This window comes from Strigops habroptila, chromosome 7, assembly GCF_004027225.2.
Source record: "Strigops habroptila isolate Jane chromosome 7, bStrHab1.2.pri, whole genome shotgun sequence".
Taxonomy (NCBI): domain Eukaryota; kingdom Metazoa; phylum Chordata; class Aves; order Psittaciformes; family Psittacidae; genus Strigops; species Strigops habroptila.
Window position 1 is genome coordinate 42,975,015 of NC_044283.2, and position 18,727 is coordinate 42,993,741.

The window sequence follows — 18,727 nt, forward strand, 5'->3', positions numbered from 1 at the left end:
TCCAAGTTTTCATTTATAGTTTGGCTCATGCACCCACAATGGAGAGAACAGTTGCTCTGTAGCAGTTGTTCGGGTCCCTAATCATAAAGTTAGTCAATATTTTTGAGAATTACATAGAAGAGTTTCAGGATTGCTTCATCCTACACTGAATTGCCAGTAGCATTAATGAACATACAACTAGCCACAAATAAGCCTATTTTGTCTCCTTCGCCAGTGAAATGACTCAGGGCCAGTGCCCAATTCAGTCAGATAAACTAAATTTATTTTAACCATAATTATGAACTTAGTGTGGGCAAGAATGTGACTTTAAATATTTATTTCTACAGAGAAATTGTTGCTTTGAAGTTTAGCCACGTCCAAAGCTATGGCTGAAAACAATATCAAGCATTATATGTGAGTCTTCCTTGTCTTCATTTTCCTGATTTCCATTTTTCTTTGTTTCCTTCTCATCCTCTCCACTCTAACTATCACTAAAAGCAACAAGGGAAATCAGTTGAACAAAGGACATTGTCAAAAGAAATCTATTCAAGTGCGTTGGCAGCAATAATGTACATAAAGGAATTACTAGCCATTTTATTCCCAATTTTTAATTCCAGCAATCCTAGAAGCACACTAAATTTAAAAAACCTTTTCTTTTTTTAATTGAAATGTCTCTGTGAACGTCCTTGGTTTTAACTTTTACTTTGAGCAATGCAGTTAGATCAAAGATTGGTTAGGTGTCAATATGTCTTTGAATCTGACCAAAGGTATTCTTACTTTGCATTCTACAATGCGTTTGATGAGGTGCTACTGCAGGCTAATAAATTTACTGTGAATAAAGGAAGTGAACCACAGCATGAATGCACTGCTAGTCAGTAACTTGTTTAATCACTGGTTTAACAAATTTTGTTGGTGAGTTTAAAGAAGACAAAGGGTACTTTGGGTACTAATAAAAGCCTGCAAAGAAGACATATATAGTATGGCTAGTTACTTGTTGAGAGTATGAGGAAGGATTGGGTAAGATTTGATGTAATCAAAGAACTGTTGCTGGAGAAAGCTTCCCATCAATTCAGGGCAGAGATGTTCCATAAACTACTGCCAGCCTTTTGGATAAGGGGAAATTTCTATCTATGTATGCATGTTACATATCATTCTCATGTTTTTCATATTTTTATAATTGCATTTATATTTCCTGTTAAAGATTTCCTTCCCTTTATAAGATTGGAATGTATTTCCAAGTAAGGAAGTTTTTTCTGCTGCAAGGAGGTTACAGAGCACAATTACCTTTGCTGGGATTGCTGAGCACAAGACAATTTATTTATTGATTAGGAGCCAGGTTAAAGACATTGATCTAGAGACGCTTTTTTCTGCTTCTGTGTGTCAAAAGAGCTACATATATGAGCTTTTCTCATAAAATATTTATTGGTAGAATGTTGTGGGTATTATACTTATTACAAAATAGTAGTGGAACTATACTGTTGTTTGACAGAAGAGAAAATAATGACAAGAGAAAATATATCTATTGCCCATTTTAAAGTGCTTAAACACTATTTTGGAAAGACGTTATGATCTTTACCCGGATATGCTGCACAGTACGAATATGCAAAGGAGTTTTAAAAGTTCCCTAGATTAGCAGCTAAGAGGATCTCTTAAGGATGTATTGATGGTACTGATGTTATGACAACATCCGCTTTTTATGACAATAAAACATAAGTGAAGACTTGATGGCAGAGGCATGCCAGAGTGCCACTTCCCTCTAGCTGACTTCTAGCCTACATGATGACACTTTGGATACACTTAGAGACCGACACAATTTAACACAATGGTGCCAAAATGAGGCTAACAGAAGCTTGGAACCAAACTTTTGCCCCCAGTTGCATGAAGTCAAAATGTGTTGAAGCTGTTTCTGAATTTATTTTAAGATTTTTTATGACAAACATAGTAAAACTGAGTTAAAATCCTAAGCACTTCTCAGAACTTCTACCAAAATAGCATTACTAAAACTTTTTGCTTCAAACAGCAAGTTAAAAGTATCCAGTGAATGTAAGAAAGAATTAGGATAGCAATGAACACATAATCTAAATGCAGGAACACAGAAGAAGTTAACCAACACACATTAATCTAAAGGATTAATGGGTTGTTTCCTCATTATATTTTTGTAATGTACTAATGTGTCGTAACACCCTTCTATCTCAGGGAAGTTTACTATTTCCTAAAAGGAGTAGAAGTAAAGAGTCACTTGAAAATGTTGCTTAAAAAAGAGTTATGTTTGGTTTTCAGTTATCTTGTCAGTGTTTTTACAAATTGTTAGTCTCCTACTGCATATTTTCACATTTGATACACAATTATTATTTACAAGCAGTGTGAATTCATTAGCTTTGTGAAACTGGTAGATATTATGCCTGAGTTGCTTCCTATCCCGTGGGACTGAAATGAAAGTGAGATACTGCATCTCTAAAGGCTTCCCTAAACAGGAACATTCATATGTAAATAGCATAACTAAACATTTGTTAAATTGGCACTAATGAATAATGAATCATGTCTTACTTAATTTGAAGAAAATAGTCGCAGAATTTGAGAGGATGACTCAGCTCCTTAATTTCCAGTGTCCGTCTAGAAGACCTACATGTAGTGATGAGTTTGCTCAGAATGATCTTTTTTTGCCTGCGACTGCAGATTTGTTGATACCAGTTCTTCTCATACTGTTCTTATGGTTACTAACATACTTCTTTTTATCATAGCAACATGTTTGTCAGGTTTGTATCAACTTTGAAAGTTTCTGACTGGAAAGTTTCCAAAGTTGGATGTTTTCTGGGGAGAGGAATACAGACAGAACTGAATCAGAAACCTGTCTGTTTCCACACAGAATACATATTCTAACATGAGTCTTTCATGAAAATAATTCATTATTTCCACCATTGAGCAAAAATAAGTGTGAGTTATCACAACAATTTTACAGCCACATTTTCCAATGAATGGCCTAGCAATGACTGAGTAGGTAGTTAAAAATAAAACCTTGTAGAACAGTTGTCAATAAAATCATTGCTATGAATTTATGATTGCAATAAGTTTAAGAATTCAAGAAAAATAAAATTTATAGCCTTTTAGTGGCAGTAATCTCTTCAACAGAAAGGCCTCAACACAGGAAAAAGTGTAGTTATATTGAAAAGAAGAAAATTAAAATTCTGCTACAGTGTTTAGCACATATTAAAGTTAATAGGGCATATTTTGAAACAACTTCCAAGTCCATTCTTTCCCACTGTTATAGTAAAAATCAGTCATAACTTGGTGAAATTTCAGGTGCCTCCCTGGAGGGCAAATTTTAGCCCACAAAATTGTTCCTTTTGTCATCTGGAAGGAAAAGAGTAGAGCTTGCTTGCTTAAAAATAGCTTCATTAATAAAGGTCCAAAGTGAGAAACTTGTTTGTGCACTGGTCCAAGGGTAATGTAAATGGAGAACCCAGGCTGTCCATATAATAAAACTCTCTTTTCATCTTGTTAAAGCAGGATTCATAGAGTCTATCACTCTTGTTTTCCACTGAAGGGATAAGATAATTCTGCTTTGCATCATGCTTGCTTTTTTTCTCTCTGCTCATCTTGATGTTAAAGAAAGTTAAGACAGATAAACCAACAGTGTTTCTGCTTCTTATTCTACATTTTGTTTGCTTGGAGGCATCCTGAACTTGTAGTAGGAATTTGTAAAATCTGAAAGAGGTTTTAGAAAAATACAAAGCTGCTTTCTGTTCTCTCTAAGTCCAGTAAGGTATTCTCACACATGGATTTGACTGTTGCTATTGCCACATTGCATTTAGAAAATGTCATCCCATGCCTACCTTAGAGAAAAATGACAGAAAGTGTCATGCATATTATAAGCTTAAATGGTTTTACCGAACTTAGTAGTTACAACATCCATCAATGGTCATACTGTTGACAAGGACTGGGTAGTATAATTCAATACATGTCTCATGAGGAATGAAGGGAAAAAGATTTTATTTTCCCCTTCTCCGACTGAGTCTTTAAGAAAAGCAAGATGTCATCCTAATGCTGTGCAGCAGCCCACAGTTTACTCCACAGCCACAAGAAACTTCACATTATTCAGATACTTTCTACTAAACTCAAATGTGAGTCGAGGTCCAAGCAATACTGGGTGATAGAGATCTATCATCCTCTGGATTCTCTCAAACTCAAAATATAAGATCTCAAATTGCCTCAGATTTTGAATACCAGCATCTGTCCTTGCCATGTCAATAGTTCAATCTAAAAGACTCATGACTAAAACATCCATATCAACCATTTTATTTCCCCTGGGAGTGAGTCACAAGATGCTGGTGAAAACTAGTGTCTTTCTATTGATTTTCATGGAGCTATGCCAGCTGGCACGACCTAAAAATTTCATACCTTAATTCAGATTCCACACTTCATACTACTTAATTCATAAACAAAGTGAATTTAACTTCTATGCCAAGAGGCCATGCCTCTCTGCTGCAGTGTCTCATTACTAACTCTTACAGAAGATTAGATTTTAGAATTCATGACCCACTTAGTACTTCAGAAAGAAACGAAGCTAAAATAGTAATGAAAAAAAAAATAAAGCTAGTTTTATTACCTGGTTTGTGTGTGTGTGTGCTACATGCTCAGCATCTTGGCTTCTCAGTCCAAAAGTACAGAAATAAATAGATGGCAAATAAAATTCTTAAAGCATCTTTGAAATACTATTGTCATATTCAAAAAAGACATATTTCCCAAAGTCACCTATGTTATAAAACATTAAAAAAGAGTGAAGAAATAACTTCAAAGAACCTGTGTAGCAGCCCAAGTTTTAAACTTCATTTTTAGATAATCTCCAAATATATAGGATCAGTTTGAACTAAATATTTCTGTAATTTCTGTTGTTTAATGAAGTAGAGAAATCTGGCCTCTGTGTGTGCATTTTTTCCATGTCTTTTCTTTTTCCCCCAGTTATGAATAAATATATATATGAATATATATTCATATAAATATGAATATTTATTAAGAATTCATTATTAAGGAAAGCCTTTATATTTGAAATAAATCTTAGCTCCATATCTAAGAAGGATTTAAATTCCACAGCACTGAAACATCATTTTTTTTTCTTGCTTGCTCACTTTAAAGAAATCTGTACCTCTGACTTTGTTTCCCAAATTCAATTTAAGAAGTTGGGGACAAACAGGAGTCTCAAAACCACAAAGATCACAGAGTACAGCTGGGAGTCAGCCCCAAATAATGTTTCTAAAGTGGACAAGGCAGTGAAAAAGATATTCTGAAGCCTAGAACATGGGCTACAGAAAGGCATAAATTTCAGGCCATATTCTGACTATTTGAAGTAAAATACAGCACAGCCTTTGGAGACAACACTCGTGGCTAAGGCCACACCCTCCAATACAGCAAACACCCAATCTTAAGGATGCAGTTATGCTCGCATTTGCTCTGATTCTTCTCCTTCATTATATTTTCTCTCCTTCTCTTTCACTTTTCCCCCTTCAACTTCCACACACGCTTAGGAACTCAGGCTGCAAAGCAATGGTCTTTTAAGGTCATTTCCAGCAAGTTAATCAGATTCAGACATGGAATACAGTCAGATATACATCTGATACACAGATACAGAATTCTTCTGTGTCAAGTTGTGAAACACCCCTCAATGCACGAAGCATGCCTCAGCATCTGATCACAGAATAGGGACTTTAATATAAAAGATCAAAAGCCTTCAAAATGAAAACATGCCAGAGGAGGAAGCCTGCAGTGGCTAAAGATACTACCTATGTCTTGAGATTCTGCAACAGGATGGAACTTCTTGGTGAAAATACCCAGAGGATCCCTGAAACAAGATCATGTAAAACACTACATAGTAAAATGGTCTGGCATAAGGGGAAATTCCTTCTTTTCGCTAAATCTGGTCATAGGTTTAATATGGGGCAGAGAATTCGAGGCTGCCACACCAACCAGCTACAGAAAACTAAGGTGTTTTTCAATAGGCTTTATATGGCATCTGTCCTTGCCAACCCCTAGTGTAACTCCACTCTTTCAAAGGGAAGTGGCTCAAGCCCTTACTCCAGCCATCACCCCAGCACTTCTCCCCAAACCAAATCGCTTATCAAAGTAGAGGATATTCTTTCTAGCTGGGTCAGAAACTGTTAAGACAGCAGTAATTGACTGCAACAGTGAGCAAGAAAATAAAAAAGAATGATCATACCTCCTTTCAATTTCTGTTTGTTACTCATATACTGGTTCTGGAGCAAGTTACACTGTGCCTTCTAAACTAGCTGAAAATGAAGAAAGAGAAAGGAGGGAATAAAACACATTGATTGCTCAATGTGCCATTACAGTCAAGAAATGACCATATATCCATCTAAAACACCATCACCTCCAAAATATTATGTGCAGCACTGATCACTGTGTTTCAAAAGAAGTGTTAAAGAAGTGGCAGAGCTTCAGAAAAGAGAGTTCAAATCTCAGAGAAAGATTCAGACAAATGATAAAGAGACGGAAAAATGCCAAAAAATTTTGGAATAGTTTTACTATAAAAGGTGATTGAAAAAGGTTACTCTTTCTCATCATGTATACCCATGACAATAAAAATATACGCACTGATAGTCTGGAAATGCTTGGGAGTTTCTGATCTCCATTTCTTATAGTAAGTGGACAGGAAAAAAAGTCAAATGAATGGTGGTAAATTAATATTTTTTCTTTTTTAACATTTTGGTTTTGTGTTGAGGTTTTTGTTGTTGTTGTTGTTGTTATTTTTCCACAGCTATAGATACAGTTACCAGTATACTTCCCAAAGTCAGAATGAAAATACTGAACTAGACAGACCGCTTGCCTCAAGACAGAGGAGTTTAAATTATCTAGAAAATAAGATCGACATAACATATTTTTACAGTAATAGATGAATGGCAACAATGGTATCTTTCAGTAGTCCTACTGCTTAAATATCCAGATAAGCTGAATGTTGTTGTTTATGTGACATGTTTAATTTTTTTATTATGCAACAATTTTTATGTGATTTTATTCTTCACTTTCAGGTATGATTTTTTTCTTTACATTTGAGGTCAACCACACATGATAAACTCTATCTTTACCTTAGCTTTACTTTGATGCAAACTTCATCCTAAAAAGCAACTTGTTGCATGATTACCTAAATTATAATTCATGGTGCATGCTTTATTGCACATGCTCATCTATACATTGTATATATTAGGCATCTCACTGTTTTAATGGCAGTATAGCTATTGAATGAAAAACAAAGAAATGTCTTTTAGTAGGTAAAGGAAACATTTATGGCCTCACTTCCTAAAGTTATATGCCAATAAATATGAAGAATAGGAGAATAGAGAGTCACGAATTCCACAGTCATTTGCTGGTATTACACATGCCTGTGATAAACAAGGCTAACCAGACTGTTGAAAACACTATTTTTGTACTCTTCAAAATTGCGTGCTTTTATACTCTGATTCATTTTAATGAAACGTAAATTTTAAGTCTTAATTTTTCATTTGCTAGTACATTAGAGCATTTCTTCATATCTCCATTATAGCATTTTATTTTGTCTGTCATTAAAACATTCATTCTTCATCAATGTAACTGGTTTTCCTCAACAGGTTAATTTTTTTTTTTAAATTTATGTATTTTACTTACATATATCCAAATTGCTTTTGCTATTAAAAAAAGACTTAAAATAAGTCTAAAAGCACCAAATTTTCCAATATTTTGCAAAACTATTCTTATTTTTCTTCAGTCACTTCAAAATATATACCAGCAAGATTTCCTTTGGATAATTTGAAAGTTCTAAGCCTGCCTGCAAAGCATAGCACAGTCAAGTGGACTTTGGCATGCAAACATGTATCAGATCCTATATACTGCATTGTGGTCATCATGTACCCCAATTAGACCTTATTATTCCTGAATTACAATTAAAGGCGGGAGGAAATACCAACAGTTTGTGAGATGTTTATGTATCATGCAACATTTTATGGAATGAAGCCTTTGATTTTTTGAAAAATAAGAAAAGAATGGCTGAAAGAAACTTGGCTTTTTATAAATTCTATTTGAAAGTAACTAAAGTGAAAGAACCTTCCTGTGCAGCATTGTTGGCATACAAACACAGTCTTTCTTACATTATCATTGGAGCAGGTACAGCTTTGACTTTATTTCATGCTGTATTTCTAAATGTTTGGTAAAGTGGTTTTAACGTTGGTTTTTTTTCCTTAATGAAATAGTATAATGTTTGAATTTTAAAAACACAAATACAGGGCATCTAATGGCCTCTTTTCATTTTATTTTTAGTGAAGCAATCTCCCAGACTTCATATGGGATTAGAGAAGTGTTTTCTCACTTTTTCCCTATTACTTTACAAAAAAACCCACCAAAAAACGCATTTTGTAAAGGTTATTGTATTTTAAATTCATTATTATATGTTAATTTTTAAACTTATACATTTTAAAGGGTTTAATTTAGAAAAATTTCTATATGATATCTGCTACTCTTTAGTAAGCTAAATTTGGGAAATGGTATTCCGACATATTTCTTTATTAATACTTTAAGTGTTTTCCTATACATGCGGTAACAGTTCTGCGTTGTATTCACTGAATTTGTCCAGAATGCTACCTTGCAGAATATATGGATAAGCATGTGAATATCAATTAAGTTAGTCACACTCACAGATGAGAGTTACAGATTAGTGAAAGGATGAGAGCATTTGCTGTCTCACAGTAGATGTAAATGAGTCCAGATTGGACTACTGAAAAAATTTTTATCTCATTCTAATCAGTGACAAAATTTTCACTGTAGTGATGACACCACAGAGTCTTCATCAGTGTAACATACACATTACAGAGAGTGGAATAATATGTGGAATATGCATATGCATATGAATAATATACATAAAGTGGGTTGTTCTGTTTTGTTCATGTGATGTTGAAAATTATTTCAAAGACATTCTTCTAGAGATTACTACCATTCTTCCCTATAGCACTTTTTGATGTGGCGCCCTTTTGTTCCCCTGTATGTTCTGCTTTTATTTGTTAAATAGTATTTCTGAGTGGCAGCATCCTTTGGCATGCCTACCCAAGACCTTATTTTTCACCGACATTAGCACTCAAATGCACCATCCAAAGTATAACCTGAATCTAGGCAGCTGAAAGGTCCTGTAACTGTAAAAGAAGTATGCCCAGCACAAGGATGACTAACTTGGAAATTAATCACAACTTCTTCTGTTCTACTTCCATACTAAAACTTTCATTCCCCTGCAGATTATAACTCAGCAATTCAGGTACACAGGAATCAGCAGGGTTTAGGACACTCCCATACCATCAGGGGTTTAGGTCAGAATACTCAGCACTGTGTTTTTTCAAGATAAACCCTTTTACTATGCATTTGAGCCAGATTAAGAGCATCCAAACCTGACTGTTATTACACCACAGGTAACACAAGAGAGGATGAGATTTTCTGTGTTGTTAGACTCTGCTGGTGTGCCTGCGTGGCTCAGAACCAAAGCAGCCCCACGCTACATTCAAAGAGAAAATCTCCCTGAGGAAGCTAGACAAGGGTTTCTCTACATCTACAGAGAAAAGAATTTCTGCCATCACAGAAGTCTCAAGAGGCTTTCAAATTTCACAGTGCATCTTCTGATCACTCCTGCTACAGATACAAAGAAGAGCTATAGATCTGACAGTGAGATAAATACCACGGGAGAAGAACTAGGCTTTTAGTCTATCAAAAGTCCAAGGTTTGATATGATTGCACTCTGCAGAAATATGAACAGGCAATGTATCAAAATGAGAGAAAAGTTATTTGATATCAAGGGTAATGCGGTACAAGAACAGATGTGTATAAATTGGGCATGCAGAATTGAAATTGTTCTGGAAATTCAAAGCAAGTGCCTTGTTACTGGTCACTGTTGTGAAATAGTGGGAAGCCCAAATGTCTAACTGCTTTTACTGTGGACTTTAATAAACTGATTAATGGCATTGCATGATGCAATTTCTTGCAGTATTAAGGGAAAAAAAAAAGAAAAAAAAAGAAGAAAAAGAGAAAAAGCCGTGCTTAGCTAAGCAGAATATAAACAGCAGCATCTGATATTTCCTTGTTTGCCTCACAGATTGCAATGATTAAAGTCACTGATTCAGGCACCTTTACCGCTAAGTTGATCATCCTACTTTCTTAAAACACAAGTGCTGCAACTCATTTATCAGTGTTCCTATTCTAATGTGCAACACCTTCACCTTTCAAGAAGTAAATATGCAGCGCAAGAAGGATTCACATTTTTATTCCACTATCAATAACTGCCAAGTAGTATAAGAAACTACCTGTATCTTACTCCATAGTTATAAAAGCCCATAAAGGTGAAAATGTAGCAATAGGTCACTCATTTTCTACCTGTAAGTGGACAGGGTTTTTTTTTCCCACTGAGTGTTCTTATGAGAAGGAAATACTAGATCTGACCATCTCTGATGGTAATGCAGTACAGATTTAGAGTCTCAAGGAACTAAATTTAAAACAGCAAGAGTATTTTACAGGAAGATTTTGCAGCTGTATCACTCCAAGCCCTGTCTTCTAACGTGATATTTGAAATTTTCTTTTCAACTGAATTAGAAGTAATTATATTTTGTCTTAGATTTACATGCTTACTATACACTAATAACACAAATACACCTTGCTCTCTAGTGTGCATTTTTTATATGAAAGGTCAATATCTTTATGAAAGGTACTTGGATTTGTTAGGAATTAAGTAAATAAGTTTTGCAGAAGTACAGGAGTCCTACAGACAGTATTCTAAACACCAAATGGATTTTCTAGAAAATTATGGTTCTTTCCATAACATATGCTGTAGCATATAAACAATTAACAACAAAATTTTATACAAAAGTTGAAACATGCTGGGAATGGTGCCAGTTTTTTCAAATTCCCTAGGACATTTCTACAATGTAACTGCACAGCAGCATATTAAAGTAATTATTCTTCAATGATTGCATTTTGGTCCCATTGCAATTTGATTGTACTTTGTGCTAAACATTCACTTCTTTATAGCACTGAGTTTATTCACCATTTCAGATATGTATCATGCTTTTGTCCATGGTGTATTATCAGTACCGAAAAGACTAAATAGATTTAGGGCTCAATCATTCTCAATCTGGTTCAATGATCATATCATAAAAGAAATGAGATAGTTTGGTGATCAATGGGTAGACACAACTAATCAAATAAGAAAGAAATTTTAGTAATATATGTAAAATTGAGTTCAGAAGGCAAACATATTTGGAGTTGTCTATAAAATGAAAGTATAGGCATATATTAAGCATTGTTAGAGACAGTTTATCAACTGTGCTATTCATATGCAGAGAAAAATGACCTAAACCGGGAATTAAACTATACTGGACTCAGAGCATTACGCTTTGCTTATTGGCTCAGTACTCACTGTCTTATTGGTCTTTAGCCATGAGACAAATTTTGATCTTGACACCTGTAAAATTGCCATTTTAGAAATCACATCATACAGTCATAATGATCCAGAGAGATGAAAACAAACAAATGTATGATCAAATAGGGAAATCTTACATAAAGAAAATAAAGGAAACATCTTTGTTGAATATGCCTATACAGATGCCTATACAGATGTTCTAACTCAAATGAAGAATTATATTGACATAAGTTATGCAAAATTAAACACAAAAGGACAGGCACATAGAAGCAGAGATTTCTAAAATTTTATTATTATATAGGGAAAAAACTTCTGAAAAGAAAATTTATTTTCAAATGTGTGGACCAAATCTAGAAATAGGCAAGTTGGTAGCACATATTGAAAGCTCTGAAAAATGAGACACATTACATTTTTCATATAATCTTCATGCAAATTTATAATCTAAGCTTTTAAATTGCCATTCATTGGCACTGAGACAACTAGTAATTATCTATAATGCTTACTGACAAGTTGGAGTATTAAAACCAGAAGGTCACACAATATAAAAAAAACCTCTGCTTTTCCAGACAGTTTGAAATACGTGATAACACCTCATTAATGCATATCTGTAAGTGTCATACATTTCACAGACCATTAAATGTGCCATTTGAATCTATTCATTCCTCAGAATTGGTGATTTTACAGTGTTTTACTCTTTCACCAAATACGATCTTTATGTTTTCTTTGCTTACCTTGGGGGTATACAGGTTGAATTCAATATCTGTCATATAAGACACCTGTCATCAAAAACAATCTCAACTGCTCCTTTAAGGTACATTAAAAAAGTGAGATTTTTCAAGTCAGTGGCCATATTGCCATTGACCTCAATGGGAACTGGAGAAAGGAGTGTCATTGACTACACTTTTTTAAGAAAAAGGAATAAAAATTGCACAAAATACATACAATATTGACAAGTTCTATATTGATAAAGAAATACGTGCTTCACAACAAAAGGAAGCAAAAACAATTAACTTCAGCATCTCAACTGGATCAAATTTCCAGTAATAATTATTTCCAACCTATTTTTTATGCAGTAGATAATGGAACTGGGTCTCAGTATCCTGGTTTTGATTCTTAGCTTAAAGATTTCAAAACCACAAATGCCTGAAATCACTGCAATTTCTTAGTGATACAGATTTTTGTGCTCAGAGCTAAGCATCATTAGCACTTAGCACCATCACTTACATAATAGTTTTCAGCACTTAAGAGCAACTGTTTCAAATCACCTGTAAGAGTTAGAGGTACTACATTAGTAGGAAATTAAGAAAAATTTTAGAGATAGCACCCAAAAAAATAAATTATATGGGGAGTGGGTGTAAAACCAGCAAAGATTACACAAATTCAAAATAAGTATTCAGCTATACAAAGAATGTATTCAAATCATAGAAGCCTATGAAAAAGAGACTTGTAAAAGCACCTGGCAATTATATAGCAAAAAATTATCTCTGCAGACACACGTCTGTGCATTTCTCTTGCTGCTAAATATTACCTGTTGGAAAAAAACAAAATGAGATAAAGTTAAAAATACCTTTTCTCAAGGTTGCAAAGCAAGTCAAGTATCCCAGCTGATCACTGGGACAGAAGGGGAAAAAAAAAAAAAACCACAACTAATTTTGCATTGCTTAAAAATCCTGTTTCTTAATTAGTCTGTAGATGTATTTTGGAATGAAGCAATCTTTCAGAACCAGCTCAAAGTGATACCTGCCATTAGCAGCCCAGAATGCATGTCTGACTTCCTCCTACCTCCCTCATCTTAAAGCTAAGGGGGTAAATGCTCCAGTTTTTCAGGAATCCCCATTACTGTATTAACAGCCGGTGTAACATCATGAGGAAAAATGCATCAGTAATAGCAGTACTCCTGTCTTGAGAAGCAAGAGGCTACAAAGGAGGGATGTTTATTGTTATGGAAGGAACATGCTCCTCCTCTGTGATACAATCTGACTTCATCAGTGTTTCATCTCTTTCAGGTGAGGGTTAAACTACCACATAATTTCTGTCTTTAGCCAACCTTTTTCTCTTCCTTGCATCTCCTACCTCCATCTACACAAAAGATGCTGATCAAGTAACTGACAGAACTGTGTATGAAGAGAACAAAAGATCTAAAGAGTAATGTATTGTTCTGTTCCCTTCTATCAAAGCTTTGGCTAATTTTATACCACTTGACTTTCTTAGCTAGAAATCGCTTTCCTCATTTTATCTAACCTAGGAAAGTGATGTTGTATATTAATATACACATAGTGCTTTACAAGGATCTCAAAGGTCTTTACAAATTAAATGTATACTATACAAGAGTCTTTTCAGACACCAGGCATTGCAGTTAGTTCCAGGGTAAATTGCAGGGGCTATAGCTATTTTAGACAATATTTTACAATAGGAATTGAAGATTACATCCATTTGGAACTGAGGGTGAAGTTAGGTAAGAAGAACGTAATTACCCAAATTAGAATGTGAAAAGAGTGCTAACAACTCCATTCTTGCAGAACAATGCTGACATGCTTTTGGTTTTCTCACTCATGAAAGGCATAATCACTTCTATAATATGGAGCCCCTTCTTCCTGAGCCACAGGTTCAAAATTGACTCAAGTGAGTACAGTTGTGGGTTTTTTTAAACCTACCTTTTGATTTTCTTTCTGTTTTTTACCAGGAGGAACCAGCCTCTTTGATCATATTTTTTTGTTCAGGAATGAGCCTCTTCAATTACAAAACCGAAAAAATACAGCCTAAAATGGATTTTGTCAATGAAAAAAACATTTTGGATGCATTTCAGCAGTTGAGCTCAGTTCGGTATAGTGGTACATTGTTTTCTTTGTTTTCAGAACAATCCTAAGAGCAAACACGCTTTGTATTTACAGCACAAGAGCAAAGATGTGACTTATGTGTCTGTATTGTCTTAGAGTTGTCGTAAGGTTGCCGTCAACTGTGGACTCATGGTCTGAAAGTGAGGGCTGAAAATCCAGGATAAGGTGAAGGACTGAGGTTCAGGGTCTTCACACACCTAGTCAAACTGATAATCTGACTGACATGCAGACATACCCAGTTTGGAAAGACAGAGAACAGGAGGGTTAGCCTGCTGATAGCTTAGTTACAAAGGCTGCTCTGCCTAAGCATTGCAGACTCTCTGTACTCCCTATGAGTTTCTATATTTTTTATGTGCAAGGGATTTGTTGTGATTTTCCTACAAACACTAATGATAATCTAAAATACATCAAATTCCCATTACACAAATCAAAAATTTTGTTTGTTTTCTTTTAGTTTTGCCTTTACCTGAATAATTCGAGAATAATTCTTCTCATCCAGAAGCAGAGCCTTTGCTGCTGATGGATACTGAATCAGAGTTTTACACGTACGTTTCACAAATGTTAAAATCACATATGTTTGTCACTGAGAAAGCCATAATTGTAGCTAAGCTCAAAACTAATACAACATTTAAACATTACCAGCAATTACAGTGAATAAAGCTTCTTATTGTGATGGTAATAAACAAGACCAAAAAAGACTCAAGCATGCTTTTTCAGTTTCCTTTTGGCAGTTATTCTGTCTGAATTAGATACATCCATTGCAATTATCCTATATATTACAAGTAATATTAAAAGGAAGCCACATACTGAATACAAACAGCATATGTCATTTAGAGACAGGGCTTCCAAGACGTGAGTACCAAATAACTGGAGCTTCTACCTCACTCTTCAATTGTGGTTGAAACAAAGGAGGGCAATACTTACCCCATGATCTATTCATAGGAGGTGAAGGTAAATTTATGTGTCCCTGAACCATTTCTGAAAACTTGAGAACGGCGGCAGAAGAAGTCAAAAATAGTTTGCCAAATTTCTCATTAACCAAAACCAGAAGACACATGTTTCCAAGGTGGTAATACATATCAGAAAAAACTTACTGAGATTCAGAAGCAGAAGCTCTCCACTCATTTCTATTCATCCCGTCTTCTGATGGGAATGTCTCACCATGAAGAAGCTATTGCAAACCACTCCTCTTTACTTAGTGGGTCTGAGACCCAGCAGATGCCCTTTGTCTCTGTTGTGTCAGGTCATGCAGGCACTTTGAAGCTGGGGCAGAGAAGGCTCCCTGTGTGCTTAGGTGAAATTTTAGACCAAATTACAGCAGGAGGATGGAGTACAGAATAGCAGAGATACTGTAAGGAGTTATAACATTATAATAGTTGCTTCTGCCTTTATAATGCCTAACACAAGACACCCAGCATTAGAATGTTATTCAACTTTCCTGTACAATCTTTAGGATCAATATTATGGCAATCCAAAGAATTTACATCTACCTCTGGTATTGTCCTTCAAGATTTTTTACATATTTTCCAATCATCATATTAAACTAGCCTATTAACTTGATCAGTTAACGTTACAAGTACTTTTCTTTCTACTTTCCCACGGCCTTGACACTCTTTTAAAAGAATAGGGCAAGATTTTAACAATAAAGTTATACATAAAAATGTAATCAGCCTATCACTTAGAGTTCAAATTATTTTAAGATGTAACATGGGGCACTCTGAGTCAGGCTTTTGACCTCCTTCACCTAGTTGTTCTCACTAAAATCAGAAGTAAAATTCCTACCAACTTCTTAGGGAATGGAATTAGTCCAATGCAGATGAACTACAACTGCACCTTTCCTCCAGTATTGTACATTTTTAATATTCCAACTGCCCTCCTGCTCTTTCTTTTCCTTCAGAGGATTTGTGTTCTCTGACCTACAGCAGTTTAATTTTATTTCACTTGGACTGTCCCTAATCTAACTTCAGTTTTTAATCCATGTTTAAATTCATATTCAGATGTTGAACATCCATTTATCACTGTGCATAATGAGGCATTTATTTTAAAGTTATCTTCAGCGTCTTGCTTGGTCTCTCATTTAAAAAGTAAATTAGAGTAACTAGTAAGCAACACCCATATGGAATTTACTTGTGACTCACAGGAGAATTATGCAATTTAATGGTGGCTGAATTGATATAAAATGGGTAAGAGACTATTGATTCTGTTCCCTAGGATTACCTCATCAGTGAATACATACCCTGTAAGAGAAACAACTCAATCCCAGTTTAAAAGATTTTTCTGCTAAACAGAACGTGCTAAATAATTCTAACTAGCATTCAGAAGATTAGTCCCCCAGTATGGATTTCTGAACTATACCATACATTCATCTTAGCTAGAAAATGCTACTGCTGAAATCTTTCTTTAACCTCCTTCTTTTTAACTTTTCAATTTAGAATTATGGCACCTCCAGTTAAAATAAAAAATCTTCATTTTACTGGTGCTTTTGATTCTGGACTGTCCAGAAATAAACCTCAATATAGCACACCTTAATTAATTTCCTTGTTCCATTTTTAGGTTCACATTTTCCAAAAAGCAAAAAAAAACCCTTCACATTTTGGGCTTGACTTCATAAATGCAAATTACTCTAATAGCAAATGTTAGGTTGAATGCAAGGAAAGTAATTTTTCTTTACAATTACAGTAGAAGTCTCATACATGCAGGGCACTAATCTTCACTTCATTACACAATTGCAGTTCTAGAAAGTACTTTATACCCAGAAAAACAATAATTTGGATGTGATTTCATGTAACAGAACAATTGCATCTGCCAGACATTTTCTATTTAGAATAAGTATATTCTAAATGGGTTCAATTTTGGAGCTACAACTAGAAGAGCTGCTGTTTAAATACTATTTCCCAACTAAATCTCCCTATTTTATCTAACATAGAGCAGCTGAAATTAATGTTTTATGTACAATGCTTGTTATATTCTATATCACCTCTTGTTCACAGCAAGTACAGGTCAGAGTAAAGGTACGGAGTCAGACAGATCACCCTTGCCTTCAAACCTAGCAAATAAATAGATTTCCTCAATTACAGGAGAAGTATTGGTCCTTGTCAAAACTAAACCTAGCAAGTTTCTGTGGATCTACTGGGAGATATATAATAATAAAGTCCTCCACAACCAGGTAATTTCCAGAGTTGTTATATTTTGGAAGAATTAGGAAAAAGATTCTTGGGATATACTCATGTGGGACATTGCAAAATGTGTTCTAATGTAATCTATGGCTACAGAGTGAAAAATGAGATTATTACTCTAAAACAAACCTAGTCTGGATTCAGATTAGAGACTTTTCCTAACATTCTTTTTCACACTTAAGGTCAGAGCTGAGTGATGCACATTTAAAAGGCAAAATTCAGAGCACAAGAAGTAGATACATGTAATAGATCTGTCTCAAAGTCTGCATCAGAGGTTTTAAGATAGATCTTAAAGGATAGGGTTTTGTAACTATTAAAGTTACATTACAGCATATTTTTTAATTTATTTTTTTTTTTTACATTATTACCAGCACTGTATGTGTTGGCCATTTTAATATGCTGAGAAAAAATAAAAAACATCTTAATGCTAGACAGCTTTTGAGAATGGCATTAAATCCTCTGACAGTTTGTGTTTGCCTTTTGATTTTTTCCTTTTAAAATTATTCTCCTTCAAATCTGGATTAAAATTGAAAGACCTTGTTATCGACTATGAGGCTAACACAGGGCAAGAAAGAAGAGAACTGAAGCTGACAGACCCTTTGGCAGTTATGTCAAACATACATTTAGTGAGAAAATGTCCACGGAGAATGAGACTGTGTTCTTCCGTGGTTTTGTAGGGGCCTGAGGTCACTCATAGGCATGTAGATCACCACAGGTCAGTAATAAAAAGTCAAATTGTCACTGAAGACTAGTTCAGAAAAACAACCTTGTTGATTACTGCTGTTTAACCAAATCTCTATTTAGTAGCACGAGTGTAAGATAATTTGGGGCATAGTCTTAGCAATGGTGTTCTCCAATTCTTCACTTCACAGCCATACAAAATAATTTCAAAAGCTAAACATGGAAAACTGTATACTTATAATAAATCTATTATTTAAATTCATTAAGTTCTGTTAGGATCTATCACACACCCTGCTGTATAACAAAGATCTACTGGGCATTAGCTGACTGATATATGTAACATAAACCGTTGCACAACAACTAATTCCAAACAGCTCAGATAAGAGCCTCATAGAAATATAACCTTCCACACCATCTACCTATCATATTTTTGAGGGTTAAGCACTGCAAAGCTCATACACTTTCTCCTTTAATGAGGAAAAAGTTATCTTATGCACACATCTGTTCTCATTCAGCTAATGTAACTTCTCTTTCATTGATTTATTTGTTGACATATAATATCTTGAAGATCTTAGAAGCAATATGTCAAATTGTGAGACATATAAATTGTGCACATATAA

At 34.7% G+C, this 18,727-nt stretch overlaps 1 long non-coding RNA gene across 1 annotated transcript in view; it reads right to left on the reverse strand.

Annotated features, from left to right (window-relative positions):
* Positions 1-2,825, reverse strand: part of LOC115610838 — a 28,891-nt gene extending 26,066 nt beyond the window's left edge. Inside the window, exon 1 of the long non-coding RNA XR_003992356.1 lies at positions 2,527-2,825. This is a non-coding gene — a long non-coding RNA (uncharacterized LOC115610838). The remainder of the gene's footprint in view (positions 1-2,526) is intronic.
* Positions 2,826-18,727: the final 15,902 nt, after the last annotated feature.